Here is a 22263-nt window from a genome sequence, read left to right on the forward strand (position 1 = left end):
TCATGGGATACAGAGTCACTGTTGAGGACTCCCAGAACAATTCCCTTCAAACTGTATCCCACGGCGCCACCACTTCTGCTTTGTCTGTCCTGCTGGTGAGAGAGGAGATATCCGGGGAAGGGGTGTCAGGGATATAGTCATACTCACAGAATCAGACCTTAAGTACAATGTCAGGCTGTTGCTTCACGTGTCTGTTTATTTCTATTCACTGCCTCCTGCCAGCTGTCCATATATTCACCCCAATCCACGAAGATTTGATTTTGCAAACTAGGCTTGGAGCTTTACCGAAATCTTTCTGAAAATCCACATTGATTACATCCATTGCTTCTCTTTCAGTTCTCTCCCAGTCTGTTTCTCAAACATAATTCCCATTTCATAAATCTATGTTAGTGTTGACTATGACCATTATTTTCAGTCCCAATAATTTCTCCCAAACAATTTACTTACGATGTTCTATGTTCCATGTACTATTTCGTTTTCCACGCTAGACTTGGTTTTCCTGGTATTGTCAGAAAGTTCTGTGAAGACAGAACTGAAGTAGTGGATTCATAGTTTTGCCATTTCCCTGTTTCCCATTCTCCATTCTCTGGTTTCAAACTGGAAAAAACCTGCACTTTATTTTCATACTTCTCACATTGACATAATTTGACAAGCTATAACAGTTCACTCTTATAACCTTTGTGAACATTATCTTCATAAACCCATCAATTCTTGTGTTAAGCTGCTCAATCATTGACCTTCCACATCATACACTCACAGGAGCATAGTCTCTGTGCCAACAGAAATACAGCACGATCTATATTAGTCCCACTTTCCGACAAAAGGCTTATAGCCTGGAATGTTATGGCACTTCCAAGTGCTTGTCCAAGTACTTTTAACAGTTGAGAGGTTAACCTTTATAACGCCCCTCTCAGAAAGTACTTTCCAGACCCCAACACCCTCTGGGTGAAGAAAAAGTCATCTTTAAATCTTCTCTGAACCTCAAACCCTTCACTTTAAAAGTGTGCTCCCTTGTTCTTTACCCTTTGTCTAAAAGGAACAGATGCTGTCTGTCCACCCTGTTAATGCCCCTTGTTACCTTATCCTTCTGAATCACATCCCCCTCAGCCTCTCTGTCCAAAGTAAACAACCCGAGCTTATCCAGCCTCTCTCCATAGCTGATATGCTCCATCCCAGGGAACATCCTGGTGAATCTCCTTTGCAAACCCCTCCAGTACAATCCCATCCTTCCTTATAATGAGGCTCCCAGAACGACATACAGTACTCCATCATGGACTAAACCAAGCCCTGTATAGCACTTATAATCTACTCCCTGATTATTAAACGCTCCACCCACGGTTCAATTCTTAACTAGTCCATTACCCTGTTCAGTCACATTCAGGGATGTGTGGAGAAACACCCTCTGAGCTCCCTAGTGTGCTGCCAATCATTGTGTACACCCCATGTCTGGTTTCTCCTTCCAAAGTACATCACCTCATATTTATCAGGATCACATTCCATCTGCCATTGATCTGCCCATCTGATCATTCCACTTGTATTTACCTTTAAATTCAGAACTTCCTGCTCACTGCCAATCACCCGGCCAATCTTTGTGTCAAACACAAACTTTCTTATCACAACTCCCACCCCTCCATCCACTCCCCCTCCAGATTCACATCTATACCATTTATGAATGCTACAAACAATAAGGGACACAACATTGATCCCTGTGGGACACCAGGGGACACTGGTCTCCAATCACACAAACAGCCTTCTCCCACCACCCTCTGCCTCCTGACACTAAGACAATTTTCGCTGTAACTTTTCAAGTTCTCCTTGATACTCTGAGATTTTACTTTATTTTTTTCAGTTTCCCATGTGGAACTTTGTCAAAGGCATTGCATCAAAACTAAATAAGCGACCTCCTCAAACTAATTGAATCAACTCCATTAGTGTGACTTCACTCTGATAAAGTCATGATGATTATCCCTGATCAAGCCTTGCCATTCTGATTGGAGTTCAATTTTCTCCTTCTCTATTTTCTCCAGTAGTTTCCTGAACAGTGATTTAATACTCGCTCGTCTATAGTTTCCTGGTCTTTCTCTACCACCCTTACTGTGAAGTGCAATCATATTAGCTGTTCTCCAGTCCTCTGGCATCTCCCCTATTGTCAGATTCTAATTAAAATTTCCAGTCAGCGTCTTTCCTCGCTTGACTCCAACAGTATCCAAGACCTGCAGATTGGTCCAATTTTATACCAGACAAAGCCTCAAACCGCTGCTCGTATTTTACATCAATCTCTTTTCAAGAGCTTTCCAGTCCATCTTCTTGAATTCTGTACCTGCATCCTCGTTCTCCCAAGTAAAACAGCTGTGATGTTTACATGTAACAATCTATCAATGTTCTCCGGGTTGACACACTGGTTGCCCCTTTGGTTTCTAATGGACACGAACTGTTGCTGATTATTCTGTTCTACTTGTCCGTGTGGAATATCATGGGATTCTCCCTCATCTCTCCTGCTTGCACTTCTCCATGTCCCTCGGTTGTTCTCTCCCCTCTATGTTTCTAAGTTTCAGTAAAATCGCCTTTCATCTTTTGAAACTCGAGATCACAGGCTGAGTTTCCACATCAGACAATCTTGCCATTTTAGGGATTAATCTGGAGAATACCTTTTGCAGTTCGTCTGTAGTATATTCTATAAGAGTGGCACAGTGGCTCAGTGGTTGGCATTGCTGCCTCATAGCACCAGGGACCTGGGTTCATTTCCAGCCTCGGGCAACTGCCTGTGTGGAGCTCATTTTGGGCGGAACGGTGGCAGAGTGGTTAGCACTGCTGCCTCACAGCACCAGGGACCCGGGTTCAATTCCCGCCTCTGGCGACTGACTGTGTGGAGTTTGCATATTCTCTCCGTGTCTGCGTGGGTTTCCTCCGGGTGCTCCGGTTTCCTCCCACAGTCCAAAGATGTGCAGGTCAGGTGAATTGGCCATGCTAAATTGCCCGTAGTGTTCGGTAAGGGGTAGATGTAGATGTAGGGGTATGGGTGGGTTACGCTTCGGCGGGGCGGTGTGGACTTGTTGGGCCGAAGGGCCTGTTTCCACACTGTAAGTAATCTCATCTTAGATTGGGACTCCAAATGGTACACAATACTCTCAGTTTAGTCTCAGCAACACTCTGTGCAGCTGGCACATGGCATCTTCTATATTTCAATTACATTCACATGAATGTAAACCTAATTTTTCGTTTCCTATATGCTTGTGTTTAGATTACATTGCATTACAGTGAGGGAAACAGGCCCTTCGGCCCAACAAGTCCACACCGACCCACCAAAGCGTAACCCACCCATACCCCTACATTTACCCCTTACCTAACACTACAGGCAATTTAGCATGGCCAATTCACCTGACCTGCATATCTTTGAACTGTGAGAGGAAACCGGAACACCCGGAGGAAACCCACGCAGACACGGGGAGAATGTGTAAACTCCACACAGTCAGTCACCTGAGGCGGGAGTTGAACCCGTGTCTCTTGCGCTGTGAGGTAGCAGTGCTAACCACTGTGCCACTGTGCTGCCCAATTCCTATCACTTTAACTTTTCTTATGATGTTAGTGGGAGAGTTCTTAAAAAAGATCATCTTGAATATCCAACTATACCTTATCCATTAGCTCCTCATTGCCTACGTCCACAAGAATCATCTTCAAACCATTCCAAAAAATGTTTGCCACTTATGGTTTTCGTTTCATCGATGCATTATCATCCTCCCCAGTTTTCCCATTACCTTCTATATATCCAGTAACACGTTCTTTATAATCGAGCCCAACAGACACCCGACCGCGGATGACAAGTTACTGATCTGTAGTTCACCACTCTCCATCTTCATCCTTTCTTAAACTGTTGGATAATATTTGTAACCTTTGCCTTATCCAGATTAGCTAAATATCTTTCGGGAATGTATTGGAAAACAACGTGATAATCTGCGATGCAATCAATATGTCTATTGCTGCTTCCTCTGAAACTCTTGTATGAAGTACATCTGATCTGTCAGATTTATAAATACTCAATCCAGCTTCCTTTTAAAACATGACCTCAACACTGATAAGAATGGTCTTAGACTTTACTTACACAAGCCCCATGGTCACTTGGTATTTCTGGGAGAATTTCTGGATATTCTGCCTTGAAGATAGACACAAAGAAACTGTTTCGTTACCCTGCGATTTCTCTGTTGTCTTCAATAGATTACCCTGTCTGCACACCCACTGTTCCATATTTGACCTTGTTTTTACTTTTGTTTCATACACTAATGTACTTTTTGTTTAGCAATCTTTGTGTTTTTCTTTTGTTTGTATGCTTTTTCGCTTTTTGATTTTCTTTTCTTGGTAATCCGTTGCTGGGTCCTATATTTCTCCGAATCCACTGGCTTACTACGGTACTTGGCATTTTTCTAAGCTAATTCCTGTGATCTAATAGATAGTTGAAGGTGAGGCTGAAAGGGTTAGGTCGGAGAGGCGGGTGGACCAGATTGAGCGGAAGGAAGATGAACACATAGGAACGTTCAAAAGGGGGGAGGATGCTGAGTTGGAAGATTGGACTGGGATCAGGTGGGGTTAGGGTAAATGGGGAAACTGGTGAAACCTACATTAATCCCCTGTGGTTGGAGGGTCCCACGGTAGAAGAGGAACCTTTCTTCATCCATGCTTCGGCTGGTTAGGGTTTGGTGATGGAGGAATCCCAGGACTCTCACGTCCTTGGCAGAGTGGAAAGGGGAGTTAAAGTGTTCAGACGCAAGTCGGTGGAGTTGGTCAATGTGGCTATCCCAGATATGTTCTCTCAAATGATCCACCTGCCTTACCAATGTAGAGAAGACCACACTGGCTTTAATGTATGTAGTAGATGAGGCGTTCTGTCTCCCTTCATCACCGATCACTTTCAACCCCACCTTCATCTACCCATCGTATTCCTAGCAACCTCCCTCCTGCCACACCGCCCTCTCATTTATCTCTCAGCCCCCTTCATCATAAGCCTCATTCCTGATGAAGGGCTTATGCCCAAAACGTCAATTCTCCTGCTCCTTGTACGCTGCCTGACTGTGCTTTTCCAGGACCACACTCTTCAACTCTGATCTTCCAGCACCACATTCCTCGACTCTGATCTCCACCATCTGCAGTCCCCAATTTCTCCTCACACCTTCAGGACTTGTATGATTCAGATTTATGACAGTTACTTCAAATAAAACAAAAACTACCGTGTACTCAAACAGCATAAAAGAAAACCAATGCATTGTGGTCACTGTTCCCAAAAGGTCCTTTACAGCAAAGTCTTCAATTAGATCTTTTGATCATCCAACACCAATTCCTAAATAACCTGATCTCTAGCTCCGTGCTCGACAAAATGTTAATGCCAGCTATCTAACACATGCTCATGAAATCCATTTTACCAGCAGTAGCATTCAGTTGGGTTAACACAGTTTAGATATAATGTAAACAGTACACTATTACTGCAGTACCCACAAATGTGTATATCTCATTTCCCGTTTTATAACATGTCCAGCATTTGTATTGCAGCTTTCACTTTGATATATAACTCCCATCAATGTTTCTTTCTCCTTGCTATTTTTGCACTCCACCTTACTAGATTCTGGAGAATCTGAGCGATGTGGGATTTGGGGAGATTAATGGTAGAGATCATCTTGCCACATCATTTATGATCTTCTTAAGCATCATTGTGACATTTTCTCCAGATCTCCCGTTATGCTGATGGAGTAGAGAAGGACAATGATCGTTCATAAATGCTCTGTATTTCCCCCAGAGAGCTGAGACTGCTCTAACTTGGGTGGGAACCTTACAGCAGGATGTTAAATCATTGCTGCTGCTGTACAGGGTCTTAGTGAGATCACATCTGGAGTAGTGTGTACAGATTTAGTCTCTTCAATGACGAAAGGATATTGTTATATTGGAAGCAGCTCAGAGATGGATCCCTCAGCTGATTCCTGCAATGAAGGTGCTAGCTTATAACTAAAGGATGATCAGGTTGATCCAATAGCCATTGGAGTTTACAAAAATAAAGGATGATCTTATTTCAATACAGATGACAGGAAGGAGTCAACAACTGAAGAGAATTACACAGATAGTGGGGGAATCCATTCCGTTCACCAGCCTGTTACACAGGAACAACAGGAGGATATTCAGGTCTTCGAGCCTGTTACACCAGAATAGGACGACACTGTCAGCCCCTCGAGCCTGATATATATTCGAGGCCAATCAGCCCCTCGAATCTATAACACTGGATCCAGAGTAGGCCATGTTGCACCAGTATCCTGTTACACAGCAACAGGATCAGTCCATTCAGCCTCCTCAAGTCCGTAACATAGGAACTGGAAGTGGTCACACAGTGACTGGAGATTGTTACACTGGGATAACAGGAGGCCATTCAGACCCACCGAGTCTGTTGCAAGGGAAATGTGTTAGGATAAAAACTATCTGAGACTTTTTTCGTGAGAAAGGAGGAGGTAATTCAGACACGTGTCTGTTGTATGGGAACAAGAGAAGACCAATCGCTCCCTTCGTTCCATCTCTGGGATACATGAGGAGACCGTTCAGTATCTCCACCGATTATGGAGAAATATAAGAAGACATATCAGACCCTCAAAATGTTACACAGTAACGGGAAGATTCTATAATCCCCCACCCCTCTAACGCATCAACAGGAGGCGGTCATTTTGGCCTTGGAGATGACAACACGTGTGGGCGGCACGGTGGCACAGTGGTTAGCACTGCTGCCTCGCAGCGCCGGAGACCCGGGTTCAATTCCCGCCTCAGGCGACTGACTGTGTGGAGTTTGCACGTTCTCCCCGTGTCTGCATGGGTTTCCTCCGGGTGCTCCGGTTTCCTCCCACAGTCCAAAGATGTGCAGGTCAGGTGAATTGGCCATGCTAAATTGCCCGTAGTGTTAGGTAAGGGGTAGATGTAGATGTAGGGGTATGGGTGGGTTACGCTTCGGCGGGCCGGTGTGGACTTGTTGGGCCGGAGGGCCTGTTTCCACACTGTAAGTAATCTAATCTAAACATGGAACCCCAGAAAGACTTCATCCCATCGATTTTGTACACCAGCAGGATGATGAGTCCAGTCAGCCACACATACCGCTTATGCAGCAATTGGAGCACATCTCTTAAAACCTTTTGCCCATCAAACAGGAATTCAAAGAAAACGTCAAGGTTTTCAAAAGGGAAGAAATTATAATAACTGAATACATTAGGGAGTAAAATGTAACAATAAAGTATTGTAATTTAAGGCAAATTATTAGAATCCATTGTTGAGGACATTTGCAAACGTAAACCACAATCCATCCGACTCAACATGGTTTTACAAAAGATAAACTATGATTGAAGTGTTTTCTTGAGTTATTTAAAGATGTGAAAAACAAGGTGGATAGTGGGAATCCTGGTGATGGAATATATCTGGTCTTCGTGAAGGCATTAGATATGTCGCTTCTCCAAAGAGGGAGTGGTAAGATCAGACAGCATGAGTTTAGGAGTAATTTATTGTCTTGGATGGAGGATTGGTTAACTAACAAAATGCAGTCAGATGAATTAAATGTATCATTTTCTATTGGAAAATGCAATTTGTTGGGTGCCATAGATTTCAGTTCTCATGCCTCAACCATTTGGGATCGATATTAGTACTCGGTTGACGGGATAGAAAATACATTAGCTACATTTTCAGATGACACTAACATTAGTGGGAAATTACTTCGGAATGATGATGCAAGAGATTTAAAAACTATATGTATAGATTGGGTGAATGGGCAAACATTTGGCAATGAAAACTAAAGTGGATAAATATGGGGTTATTCAAGTTGGCCAGCCTAATAAAAAGGCAAATTATTATCTAAATGGAGAGAAACTTCAAAGTGCTTAAGTGCAGAGGGATCTGGGTGTCTGCTTGCATATCACAGAAAACTTGCTTGTGGGTACTTCAAATACTGAGAAATGCAAGCATAACTTCATCGTTTATTTGTAAAAGGATAGAGTAGAAAGGTAGGGAGTGTTGCTGTAGCTATGCAAGGCATTAGTGAGGCTGCAACTGGAGTACAGTTTGGGTGTCCTGCAGAATGAGGTATTTCCATTGGACGCAATTCAGAAGAGCTTCATTAGATTGATTCCATATTTGAAGTGTTTGTCTTATGAAGAGAAATTGAGCAGTTTAGGCCTATAGTCTCGATTTTATAAGAACGATAGGAGAGCTCATTGAGGTCTGTAAGATGCGAAATATAATTGAAAGTGTAGATGTGGAGTGGATATTTTTTTCATGTGGCGCAATCTCCAACAAGAGACTAGAGTTTGACGATCGAGAGATAGCAGGGATGTGGAACAGAGGCCGCGATGACATCAGCCATGATTGTATTCCATGGCGGAGCAGATTCGAGGGGTTGGATTCCTGACTGATTCTCTTCGTTCATATTCAGCTTTTCCACTGTGTTACACAGTAATGGGAGAGGACTGTGTATCAAACAGGAAGTAGGCTCTCCGGATAAATCAGTCTTAATCAGTTTGACAGAACGTCACCAGTGGAGTCACACAGTGACCAGTGCTGGGTCCTCAACTATTTACAATCTACATCAACGATCAGGAGGATGGAACAGATATACAGATATTGAGTTTGGTCATGTTGCTGTGATAAGCAAGAGAATAAATTATCAAGAGAGGTAAAGGCAATGGATAATAATTTGGCAGGTGCAATATAACATGATATAACCTGTCATTTCATTTACAGGAATAATGGAAGGCAGTATGTTACTGAAATGGAGAGGGATTACAGGACTTAATGATACTGTGTCCTGGAGGGTTCACTCAGCCCCGTACAGACATGGGAGGTTTTGCTCCATCCCTGATCGTCTGCACCCAGACACTCCAAGTGACCCCATTGCTCTCCGTACACATGGAATGTTTTGAAGTGTTTGGTTGGTGATGGGGATGCTGTTTTTAAACATGTATTAAGGGGACGGCCTTTATCCAAGATACATTCATTCCTTTCTACATGGAGACCCGAAGACGATGGGAATGTTGTCTGCTTGTGAATGAAGGTACTGTGTCTGCTGTCAGGACAGAGGTATTCACCAACATAGTGTACTGTGCATGGACACACGGTAACATTAACAGAGAGAGAGCTCCTTCAGTTCCTCTACCTCTCCCCATTGACATGGGTACTCTGCAGATGCCATGTACACCATCGGGAATCCCATTATACTGGATACACTTGGCAGCTCCCTGCTGTGGGGGAAACGATGTATTTACCTCATCCATCACCGAATGGTTACATTGATGGCAACATACTGGGAGATGATGGCTATGTCACCCAGTCCTGCTTGGAAAGTTCCAGAACATAGAAGCTGAATGAAACTGTGACCCGAACAGCCACTGGCAGCACCGTCCTTTCCCCGGGGGGGAAGCTGCAGGACGCGTTAAAGGAGGTGACACTGCTCTGTGACCAGCTCCTTGTTCAATCAATGTCCCCTCACACTCTGCTCCTGGATTAAGTGTAGCTTGCGAGGCTGTTAATGGAAAACTCGGGTGGGTCCAACAGATCCCTTTCCACACATACACTAACTCTGTGTTTTCAGAGTTTCCCCACTCTGTAACCTTTACTCCATTTGTTGCTCATGTTACAGACCCAGATGCTGTAACTACAGTCCCCAGGCTCCACCCAAAGATGGGTCAACAAATCCTCATGTCTCCCTGAATGTCTCAGGCGCTCACAGCAAAACCTCCAGCAAACCATCCCCAACCCCTCCACTACATTTTCAAGAACAGTCAGTCAGAAACTCCTCATCTATAAGTGTTGTGGACCAGACCAGATCCCTGCAAAATATTTTAAGAAGGTCGCTTAGACCCAAACCTTTCCTTATTTTAAAAATAGATGTGAAGTTTGCGTTCCAGATATGTTGTGACTGGTCAAACCTCTCGACTTTAAGCAAAATATAGTCTATTCAAATGCTTTAGTTAAAATACAATTAAAGAAAAGAACATTTTGAAATAGCTTATATGTTTGAACACTTACACAAACAATAGATCCCGTACCTTCTTGGTATACACCGCTTGGCTCAAAGATATATTCAAATACAGATCCTTACATGCAGTTTTCCGATCGAAGAGATATCAACATCAACAGAGATCTCAGAGAGAAAAGCAGCTGGGGATCATGTATTGAAACTTCCAAACCTTTCCGGGATCCCCAACAGCTTCTGAAAGCTGCAGCTAAAAGCAAACCGAGTAAACCTGGTCTGGGAGAGCTGGCCGCTGCCCTTCCATTGTTACCAATGTTTTAATAAAACCTAAAGGCTTTACAAATTATTTACTTAAACTGTTTTCAGACAGCAGTTCTTCATCTCTGCCTTTATAACCTCTCTTCAAAAAAAAATCCCAATAGAAAATCACCTTTTTATAGTGATAGTATACTCACAACTCCAACTTTAATAAAATGATCCATCAATATACAAAAGGAGATTCATTTTAGACCTCCTAACCTTCCTCTGTGTGTAGACTGGCGGGAATGGCGGATTACCTTACACTGAAAGACTGAAGTGACTGGGCTTGTATACCCTTGAGTTTAGAAGACTGAGAGGGGATCTGAGTGAGACATATAAGATTATGAACGGATTGGACACTCTGGCAGCAGGAAACATGTTTCCGCTGATGGGTGAGTGCCGAATCAGAGGACACAGCTTAAAAATACGGGGTAGACCATTTTGGACAGAGATGAGGAGAAACTTCTTCACCCAGACAGTGGTGGCTGTGTGGAATGCTCTGCCCCAGTGGGCAGTGGAGGCCTAGTCTCTGGATTAATTTAAGAAAGAGTTGGATAGAGCTCTCAAAGATAGTGGAGTCAAGGGGTATGTAGATAAGGCAGGAAGAGGATACTGATTAGGAATGATCAGCCATGATCATATTGAATGGTGGTGCAGGCTCGAAGGGCAGAATGGCCTTCTCCTGCACCTATTGACTATTGTCTATTTACTGCCATACACATATGTTACATTGACTCTGAGCATACAAATGTTCACAACGACATTCGATTTCAGTCATTTTACTCCTGCCACAGAATGCCTCTGTTTTTCTTCACTCAAGTTTTCTTCACTCAAGTGTCAAAACTTAGGTTTTCTAACCCTGTCACATGTATAATTTCATATTTAATGGCGGAAATAATAAGCTCAGTAGACACAGACTGGTATTTTTCTCCCAAAACTTCTCCAAAATCTTTATGGGGTCACGATCAGTGAAAACGATTTGTCTCAGATACGTTATTTGTAATTGAAATGCTGAAATGTTGTAACGCCAACACCAAGCTCAAGGCCTCCTTCCCCATTGGGGAATCAATCTGTTGGTGTTTCCACTGGACACTCCAACCACACGTTACATAATGGAGCACTTCTCATCTCTCCAATAGTCCTTCTGAATGAAGTAGCTCCTCATGTCTCAGCAGAAAAGAATTACATGCTTCTGTACCTCTTAATGCTCTAACCCCTTTACCTGCTACTCCTGGCCTATGCCAATAAACCTTACTCTCGCAGGGATATGTTTTAAGAAGATCTCACACAATCTTCTCAATCTCTCACAGAAACCAAACTTTGCTTTCTGAACTCAATCATCATCATCAGCCATTTCAGCTTCTAACTTTCCCATTGTTACTCTCTGCTCTTCCACACGAGTTCTCATGACTGCAGGAAGTAAATTGTTGAACTTCTCGAAAATAAGAATCTCTCTAAGGGTCAGAGGTTTGCTATGTTTTAATACCCTTCCCCACCTTTCAAAATTTGTTTGATCCTTTCAAACACAAAGTGCGTTTAACCAGGCATGCTATTTTAGATTCCTGAAACACTGTCTGTCAGCTTCTGGCACAAGCTCATATGCACTTCAAATGGCTTTCCTTACATCCTCATACTCAACAGATACCTCCTCAGATAGGGATGCAAATGCCTATCCGCTTTGTTTGAATCAACTAAATCCACATGTTCTCTGGAAACTGCATTTGTTTAGCCACTTTCTGAAATGATATTAAAAAGGCTCCCTCCATCATTCTCATCAAATTTAGATAATACCTGGATGTATTTAAACAGATCCCCATCAGACCTTTGGCGATATAGGGTTGCTCATCCTCACTATCCTCCTTATCCAGCCGACTGTCTGCCTTCATCTTCACCTTCTATGTCAACTTTCCTCTCTAATTACTAAATTTTGAAGTTGAAACTCTCTGCTTTTCTTCTCTCTTTTTCTCTCTTCCGTCTTCATTTCCTTTTGTTTTATTTCTACTTTTCATCACAATTCAAACTGTTTCAATTCCTTTTCATGTTCAAGGTGCCTCATTTGAAATTGAATTCTCGCCATTTCCAAAGATTCCGATGGCGGTTCCACCAAATGTAATTGCCGAGCTATAGCTGTAATTACCTCTCATTTTCGCACAGACAAACACAACCCCAACTCTATAGGGGTTTACTATAGGCCCCCCAATAGCAGCAGAGATGTGGAGAAACAGATTGGGAAACAGATTTTGGAAAGGTGCAGAAGTCACAGGGACGTAGTCATGGGCGACTTCAACTTCCCAAATATTGATTGGAAACTCTTTAGATCAAGTAGATTGGATGGGGCGGTGTTTGTGCAGTGTGTCCAGGAAGCTTTTCTAACGCAGTATGTAGATTGTCCAACCAGAGGGGAGGCCATATTGGATTTGGTACTCGGTAATGAACCGGGACAAGTGGTGGGCTTGTTAGTGGGTGAACATTTTGGTGATGGTGACCACAATTCTGTGACTTTCACCTTGGTTATGGAGAGAGATAGGTGCACACAACAAGGTAGATTTTACAATTGGGGGAAGGGAAATTACGATGCTGTAAGACAGGATTTGAGGAGCACACGTTGGGAGCATAGGCTGTCAGGGAAGGATGTGGTGGAAATGTGGAACTTTTTCAAGGAGCAGATACGACGTGTCCTTGATATGTATGTACCTATCAGGCAGGAAAGAAATGGTCGTGTGAGGGAGCCTTGGTTGACGAGGGAGGTTGAATGTCTAGTAAAGAGGAAGAAGGAGGCTTACATAAGGTTGAGGAAACAGGGTTCAGACAGAGCAGTGGAGGGATACAGGATAGCCAGAAGGGACCTGAAGAAAGGGATTAGGAGAGCTAAGAGAAAGCATGAAAAATCCTAGGCGGATAGGTTCAAGGATAACCCCAAGGCATTCTATGCGTATGTGAGAAACCTGAGAATGACGAGAACGAGGGTAGGTCCGATCAAGGACAGTAGTGGGAGACTGTGTATTGAGTCGGAAGAGATAGGAGAGGTCTTGAACAAGTACTTCTCTTCAGTATTTACGAACGAGAGGGACCGTATTGTTGAAGAGGAGAGTGTGAAACGGACTGGTAAGCTAGAAGAGATACTTGTTAGGAAGGAAGATGTGTTGGACATTTTGAACAACTTGAGGATAGACAAGTCCTCCGGGCCTGACGGGATATATCCTAGGATTATGTGGGAAGCAAGAGAGGAAATTGCAGTACCGTTGGCAATGATCTTCTCGTCTTCACTGGCAACGGGGTTGGTACCAGGGGACTGGAGAGTAGCGAATGTTGTGCCCCTGTTCAAAAAAGGGAATAGGGATAACCCCGGGAATTACAGGCCAGTTAGTCTTACTTCTGTGGAAGGTAAAGTAATGGAAAGGGTACTGAGGGATAGGATTTATGAGTATCTGGAAAGACACTGCTTGATTAGGGGCAGCCAGCACGGATTTGTGAAGGGTCGGTCTTGCCTTACAAGTCTTATTGAATTCTTCGAGGAGGTGACCAAGGATGTGGATGAGGGTAGAGCAGTGGATGTAGTGTACATGAATTTTAGTAAGGCATTTGATAAGGTTCCCCATGGTAGGCTTATGAGGAAAGTCAGGAGGCATGGGATAGAGGGAAATTTGGCCAATTGGATAGAAAACTGGCTAACCGGTCGAAGTCAGAGAGTGGTGGTAGATGGTAAATATTCAGCCTGGAGCTCGGTTACAAGTGGAGTTCCGCAGGGATCAGTTCTGGGTCCTCTGCTGTTTGTAATTTTTATTAATGACTTAGATGAGGGAGACGAAGGGTGGGTCAGTAAATTTGCAGATGATACGAAGATAAGTGGAGTTGTGGACAGTGAGGAGGGCATTTGTCGTTTGCAAAGGGACTTAGATATGTTGCAGAGCTGGGCTGAGGAGTGGCAGATGGAGTTCAACCCTGCCAAGTGTGAGGTTGTCCATTTTGGAAGAACAAATAAGAATGCGAAATACAGGGTTAATGGTAGGGTTCTTGGTCAGGTGGAGGAACAGAGGGATCTTGGGGTCTATGTACATAGATCTTTGAAAGTTGCCACTCAGGTGGATAGAGTTTGTAAGAAGGCCTATGGAGTATTATCGTTTATTAGCAGAGGGATTGAATTCAAGAGTCGTGAAGTGATGTTGCAGCTGTACAGGACTTTGGTTAGGCCACAGTTGGAGTACTGTGTGCAGTTCTGGTCGCCTCACTTTAGGAAAGATGTGGAAGATTTGGAGAGGGTGCAGAGGAGATTTACCAGGATGTTGCCTGGAATGGAGAATAGGTCGCATGAGAATAGGTTGAGAGTTCTCGGCCTTTTCTCGTTGGAACGGCGAAGGATGAGGGGTGACTTGATAGAGGTTTATAAGATGATCAGAGGAATAGATATAGACAGTCAGAAACTTTTTCCCCGGGTACAACAGAGTGTTACAAGGGGACATAAATTTAAGGTGAAGGGTGGAAGGTATAGGGGAGATGTCCGGGGTGGGGTCTTTACCCAGAGAGTGGTGGGCGCATGGAATGCGCTGCCCGTGTGAGTGGTAGAGTCAGAATCATTGGCGACCTTTAAGCGGCATTTGTATGGGTACATTGATGGGTGCTTAATCTAGGTTAGAAGTTCGGCACAACATCGTGGGCCGAAGGGCCTGTTCTGTGCTGTATTGTTCTATGTTCTATGTTCTATGTTCTAACTCCAGCTTGTGTGTCAATTCCTACAGCTTCCCTTCATTACCTTTTGTAAAACTTTACTTCTTCCACACCCAGAGACCTCTTAGTGACTGAAATTGTCTTTAAACTCAACACAATGTTTAAACCAACCAAATTCTACATCCAGAACCAAAGACACTAACAAGTACCATACTGGACCTTTGAACCCAATAGCCTCCCAGTGCATACTCTCCAGTGTCTGCATGAGTTAATTCTGGATTCTCTAGTTTCCTCCCACAATTCAAAAGTGTGCATGTCAGGTGAATTGGCCATGCTAAATTGTTTGTAGTTTTCAGGGATGTGTGGGTTAGGAGCCTTAGTCGGGGTAAATGTGTAATAATAGGGTAAAGGAATGGGTCTGGGTAGGTTACTCCTCGGAGGGTCGGTGTGGACTTGTTGGGTCGAATGGCCTGTTTACACACTGTAGGGATTGGAATTCTAAACCCAATTTAGTATTATCGATTTAGAACCAGACAAGAGTCCCCAGTTTGCAATAGACCAACCAGACTGACTCAAACTAGTTTAAGGAGGTAATTTGGATGCGAACCTTTTCTTATTTTAACGGTAGATGTGAAGTGGGTGTTCCAGATGTGATGGTACTCGTCAAACCACTCACCATAAAGCAAAACACAATGTATTTAAACACTCTAATCAAAGTCCATACACTATGAAGAGGAATTTAGACTAAATTAACTATTGGAAACATTAACAGAATAATGGATACAGTACCTTCTACAAATGAACTGTTCCAATATACTACAATCACCTAAACACACCCCTTGGCAAAAAGGAACATTCAAACATTCATTCTTGCATACAGTTCTCCAATCCAGGAGGAAAGAGCATCAAGTGAGCTTCCAGAGAGAATAGCAGCTCGGGATAATTTACTAAAACTTACACCCGTTCTGGGACCCCAAGCACCTGGTGATTGTTATTGCTACAATGAAAAGAAACCTCGAAAGCCTAGTCTATGCGAGCTGGCCATTGTTACTACTATTTATTAAAAACCCTAAAATCCCCGTAAGTTATTTACTTGAGCCGTTTTCAGTAGGAAGTTTGGCCTTTAAGACCTCTTACTAAAAATGACGAGAAAATAACCTTTTATTAAAAAAGTGACAGCATTGTCAGGCAATTTAGATGCCTGGTCCTTTACTCAGTGGTCTTCCTCGTGTTACTGATCACAAGGTCACCTGAAAGGGACAGCCACAGGTACACACCAAGGTACAAGGATGTGTCTCATAACTTCTGAAACACACCTGTCCATGGACCATCACATGGGACACACCGGGAAGTGAACAACAGCCTGACACACCCCATTTCATTATTTCTGAGCTACACAATGCCAGCACTCGATACACTAGGGAGACAAAACCCAAGGCCAGGAAAAGATACAGAGGGACAGAGAGATTCACATTAAAGACAGAAACAGGCAGTTAATTAACTGAAAAGATGTTGTGGAAATATGGGGAAAAAGACAGGGCAGTGGGACTAACTGCAGACGTGAGATCTTCGTGTGGAAAATTACAAGAATGAGAACATTAAATACAGGCATTGTCAGATCAGCTGAATGGTTTGTTACATCAAATTCTGAATCTGCTTCACAGAACACCACAAACAACATAAACTGGACAAGATGACAGCCCAGCATGGAGAGCTGTGCACACCATGCTAGTGTGTTGCTCAGTGAACTGCACTATCTGGAGAGTATTGAAAACAATACTCACATATGCTAACTATACTCGCATCAGATTACTGCCTATAATTGGAAGGTTTGCTCTCTCTCTGTGTTCATCAGAGACTGAGAGAGTGTGCGCGATAGGCGTGGTTGAATGCGAAACTCATTGTTTGAGAAGGAACGCACATGGAGAAAACAATTTTAAATAAGAACAGCTGGCAGGCTTTTTGTTTATCAATAGAGAGAACGAGGGAAGTTTCATGGACAGATGAGATAAAGTGTTTGAGAATGTTAAAATAAAGGCATTGCCAGACACAACAGCAATATACATCCGTGTGCACATGAATGACAGATGGATGGGAGTTTGGTGTGAGTTCGAATCAGATTTGCTTCGGCAGGTTTGAAGCCGGGAGCGTCAGCAGCAGATTATTGGCTTCATTAAGCCTGTACTTCATAGCTCAAGGTTCAAACAGCAGATGCAATAAACCAGTTAGATATATTCTGGAGTAGTGAGTATTTCAAGTTAGAAATGTCAGGGAATGGTGTCAAGAATCAGCTCATTGTCAAAGGGATCTCCCACAGTTGTGACTTGTCTGCTTCAACTGCAGATATTGGCCAGGGATGGGATGGAAACAGTGGAAGGAAGTGGAGTTTGTAACCAGAACAGTAGACAGTGACCTCCATGCTCTTAACAGCAAAGGCAATGATACGATGCATTATGATTCTCCCCTGAAACTGAATAGTTCAACATAGAGATCCGTGAGTAACACTGCCAGAGCAGAGAGCGAGACAGTAATTGAACACCTTCATTGATGCAGTTAGCAGTGGTCTGTAGAGTGAATATCTAGATTGAGAGATTGGATTGGATTGGAACAATAATAGTGGCAGGAAGTGTAGACGATATGAAATAACTATAATACAGTCATAACTGGTTTATAAAAAAACAAATCTGGATAGTGACACTCACCAGGAACACCAACGATAGTCAGGAAGGGATAATAAAAGTATTGAATAATGAGAAGAGCGAAATAGATCCGCAATGATAATGACATCCAATCAAATGCAGAAAGATACCAAATATAATTGGATAAGCTCCTGTCTATTATTGGAATATTCCTGACTAATGTTCTCAGATTCTGATCCATTGTTGGAATATTTCAGTCTAATGTTCTCAGATTCTGATTTCCCCTCCCCTCTCTCTGGATCTGCTGATCCCTGTCAGTGCTGTCGTTGATGCTCCGCTCATGTTATGAGATGACACATTGAACGGAGCCCATTTATCATTAAAAGATGGAAACCCTCCACTGGGATAATTACAATCCATGGAGATTGGCATTAATCGCAGTCACTGAACAAATAGACTCAGTTAACCAGTTCAATACATCACTTTGCATATACTGGATGCAATGGATGAGGGTTGCTGAGGGATGGACCATAAATCTTTCAATATTTTATATCTTTTTTGCCTTGTATCTGAGCGTATTAACAGAACACTGTATATTCCATTCTGTTTATGAAAGGAGGCAGTTATAAAATAACATATCGGCTGCATAATAAAGGGGGGGGGGGTGTGGTGGGCAAGATTCTAGATACCGGAACACAAAGTATGGTGCTTATTGACCAGTGTGAGGCTACTCCTGGTTTTAATGCCCTGTTATCAAATCCTTTCATAACCTTGAGATAGAGCATTGGGACTGCTGCTCAGGAACAGGCCGAAGAAATTCTCTTCCAATGGGCCTATTACAGAGGAGAAGAGAAGACCATTCAGCCCATATTAGCCTGTTGCTACTTGAAAAGGTGGAAAGCTGGAATATTGGCACATTTTGTCAACAGAATCATTCAGAACAAAGAGATGTGTTGCTGCACCTGCATAAAGTGTAACTGAGAGGGCACCTGCAGTACATTGTGTTGTCTGTGTTTCTGTATCTGAGAAAGGATGGACCTCCACCAGATACAGTTTAACGGCTGCTCACAATCCATGGGTTGCTGTGTCTCGGATCTGTTACACAGGGACAGGAGGAGGCCGTGCAGCCTCTCGAGTGTGTTTAGAAGAACTGGAGGAGGCCATTAAGCCTCTTGAGTCTATTACAGAGGGACAGGAGGAGCCTGGTCAGACTTTCGAGCCCGTTATAGAGGGGCAGGAAGTGTTGATTTAACTTTCAAGTCTGTTATACATAAATATTAGTTTTAAGTTAGTTGTGGAATAGGAAATACCTGATGTCAACATTTAAGTTCAAACTTTGAACAAGGCCAATTTTGAAAGTGTTAGGTGAGCCCTCTGAAAGACTGATTGGGGTACCCTATTCACAGCTAAAGGGGTGGTTGGTAAATGCAAGTCCATCAAAACGTGATTTCAGAGAGTCCAGAGCCAACGTGTTCCTATTAGTGAGAGGGGCAAGGCTGGTGGGTGCAGGGAGTGCTGGATGGTTAGATATATTGATGTTATGGACAAGGTAAGGAAGGAGGCATATGTCAGGTAAACAGAGCTGAGATTAAGTGAATCCCGAGAGGAGTATAAGGGCAATAAGGGTATAGTCAGCAGGGAATTCGGGCCAGAAAAATGTGGACACGAGATGGCTTTAGAAATAGGGTTAACGAAGCAGTGAAGAAATTCTACAAATCCTGTAATGGTAAAAGATTAAGTAGGGTGAGAACTGGGCCCCTTAAAGATCAGTAAGACTACCTATGTGTGGAACCACCCGAGATTGTTGGGATATGAAACAAAAATTTCTCCTCAGTATTTAATGAGGATGAGGTTACAAGAGCGAGAGAATGAATAAATATACAGTGAAACATTGAAAAGTGTCTATACTACAAGGAGGTGTTTGACATTTTAAAACACATAAAGGTGAACTAATCCCTGGGACCTGATCATTTGTATCCCAAATGTTTGTGAGAAGCTAGGAAAGAAATTGGTCAGCATTTTGCTGATATATTTGTATCATTGATTTCCACAGGTGAGGTGTCAAAAGACTGGAGGGCAGCTAACATTGTGTCATTATTTTAAAAGTAAGGAAAAAAAACAGGTAACCATAGATCGCTGAGCCTGACGTCAATGGTGACTAAATTGTTGGAGGGGATTTTGTGGGAAAGGATGTAAATTCATTTGGAAAGACAAGGACTGAAGAGGGCTTTGTACATTGGAGATCACGTCTCACTGACTCGGTGTAATCTTTTGAGGAAGTGATGAAGATGATTGATGAAGACAGGCCAGTGGATGTTGTCTTTATGGAACTCAGTAAGATTCCCAAAATGTTCTACATGGTAGACTGGTTAGCAAGGTTAGACTTCCTCGGATCCAGGGAGACCTCGCCATTTAGATCCGAAATTTTCTTGAATATTGGAGACAGGGCGTGACAGTGGATATTTGTTCATTAAACTTGGAGACCTGTGACCAGTGGCTTTCCGCAAAGATCAATAGTGGGTCCACTGCCTTTTGTCACTGATACAAATCATTTACATTTGAGTATATGAAGTATGGTCAGTAAGGTTGTAGATAATTCCAAACTTGGTGGTGTAGTCGACAGTGAAGAATGATCTCTCAGACGATAATGGGACCTTTGTTAGGTGAACCGAGGAGTGGCAGATAGAGTATATTTTAGTTACATATGAGGTGTTGCATTTTGGCAAGACAAATCAAGGTAAGACTTACAGGTAGTGCCCTGTCGAAAGCTGCTAGTGAAGGAGAACTCCATTGAAATGATCGAATCCCTACAGTGAGGAAACAGGCTTTTCGGACCATCGAGACCACACCAAACCTCTAAACAGTATCCCACTGGACAAACACCTGCCCTATCCCTCTGAGCCTGCATTTTCCATGGCTAATCCACCTACCCTACACAACCCTGGGTATGGTGCGCAATTTAGCATGGCCAATCTACACTTACCTGTATATCTTTATACAGTTGGAGTAAAACATAGCACCCGCAGGAAACTCACTCAGACATGGGGAGAATGTACAAACCCCACACAGCGAGTCATTCAATGATGGAATTATACCCAGGTCACTGCCCTGTGAGGCAGCAACGCTAGCCTCGTGGTGCAGGTTCTCCGTTCCTTGAAAGTGCCGTCACAGGTAGACAGCGCAGTGATGAAGGCATTTGGTGATATTTCCTTTATTGGTGCGTGCTTTGAGTCGAAGCATATGCATGACATGTTAAATCTGTCCAGGACATTGGTTTGGCCACTTTTGTAATATTGCCTTTAATTCTGTTCTCTCTACTGTCGGAAAGATGTTGTCAAACTTGAAAGGGTGCAGAAGAGATTTAAATGAATGTTGCAGGTGTTGGAGGGTTAGAGTTTCATGGAGAGTTTTAATAGGCTGGGGCTATTTTCAAGTGTTGAGGCTGGGGGTGGGGGTGGGGGATCCTTAACGGGGTTAAAAAATCATGAGGGGCATAGATAAGGTAAACAGTCAATGTCTTCCCAGGATAGACAAGTCCAAACTTAGAAGACAAAAGTTTAAGGTGAGAGGAGAATGATTTAAGCAGGGACATGAGGGACAACATTTTCACACAGAGACTGCTGTGTGTATGGATTGAACAGACAAAAGAGGTGGTGGAGGCAGGTACAGTTACACCATTTAAAAGGCATTTGGATGGATACATGCATGGGAAGTGTTTAGAGGGAGATGGGCCACCTGCTGGCAAGGGGGACGAGATTAATTTAGGATATTTGGCGGTATGGATGACCAGACGGAAGGATCTTTTTCCGTACTGTACATCTCTGAGAGTCTATTGACTCTTCAGTGTATAACACGGGAACAGGAGGAGGTTATTTTGCTTCTGAATTCTGTCAGTCCGCTGGTTTGCTCAATTACAGAGAGTCAAATACAAAAATACATCATTCAGAATTTGATGGTGTTTTACAGAAACAGGAGAAAGGCTTTTAGTCAAGAAAAAGCTGTACAGAATGTGAAGAGGCCATTCAGTCCCTCACCTCCATTCCACAGGAGCAGCAGGTGAGCACAGAGCTATTGGAGCCTGTTACTCAGGAGCAGGAGGAGGACATCTATTTTCACAAACTTGGGATCATGCGTGAATCATTCAATTGCTTGAAACTGGGACACAGGGACAGGAGGCAGTCACTCAACTGTTCGAGACTGGGGCACAGGAACAGGAGCCAGTTATTCAACTGCTCAAAACTGGGGCACAGGGATATCTGCAGGCTAGTGAGGATCCTGTTACGCAGGGACAGGAGGAAGTGACTCACTCCCCACCAGTATGGGACACTGGGAGAGAAGGGGAGTTTGCTTGGAACAAAGAGAAATATATGATAAGTTGCATCAGTGGTCCATTCAATCCTGCCCCACCATTCACTAAGACCACGGCTGATCTGATGGTGATTCCCTCATTCCATTTTACAGAGCTTCCCCTCTCTGCAGCCTCTGCTCCATTTGTTGGTCATGTTCCAGACAGAGATGCTGTAACAACAGTTACCATGACTCATCCAGAGGGTCGGGTCTAACTGGATGAGTCAGGATTTGAAGGGTCCAATCACAAGAATTAAAACAAAAATAAACGCATAGCCGGGTGTTTAGTTCTCTGACATAACCATTACATATTCAGGATGGAGCACTGGGTAGATC

The sequence above is a fragment of the Chiloscyllium punctatum genome, chromosome 52, assembly GCF_047496795.1.
Source record: "Chiloscyllium punctatum isolate Juve2018m chromosome 52, sChiPun1.3, whole genome shotgun sequence".
Lineage (NCBI taxonomy): Eukaryota > Metazoa > Chordata > Chondrichthyes > Orectolobiformes > Hemiscylliidae > Chiloscyllium > Chiloscyllium punctatum.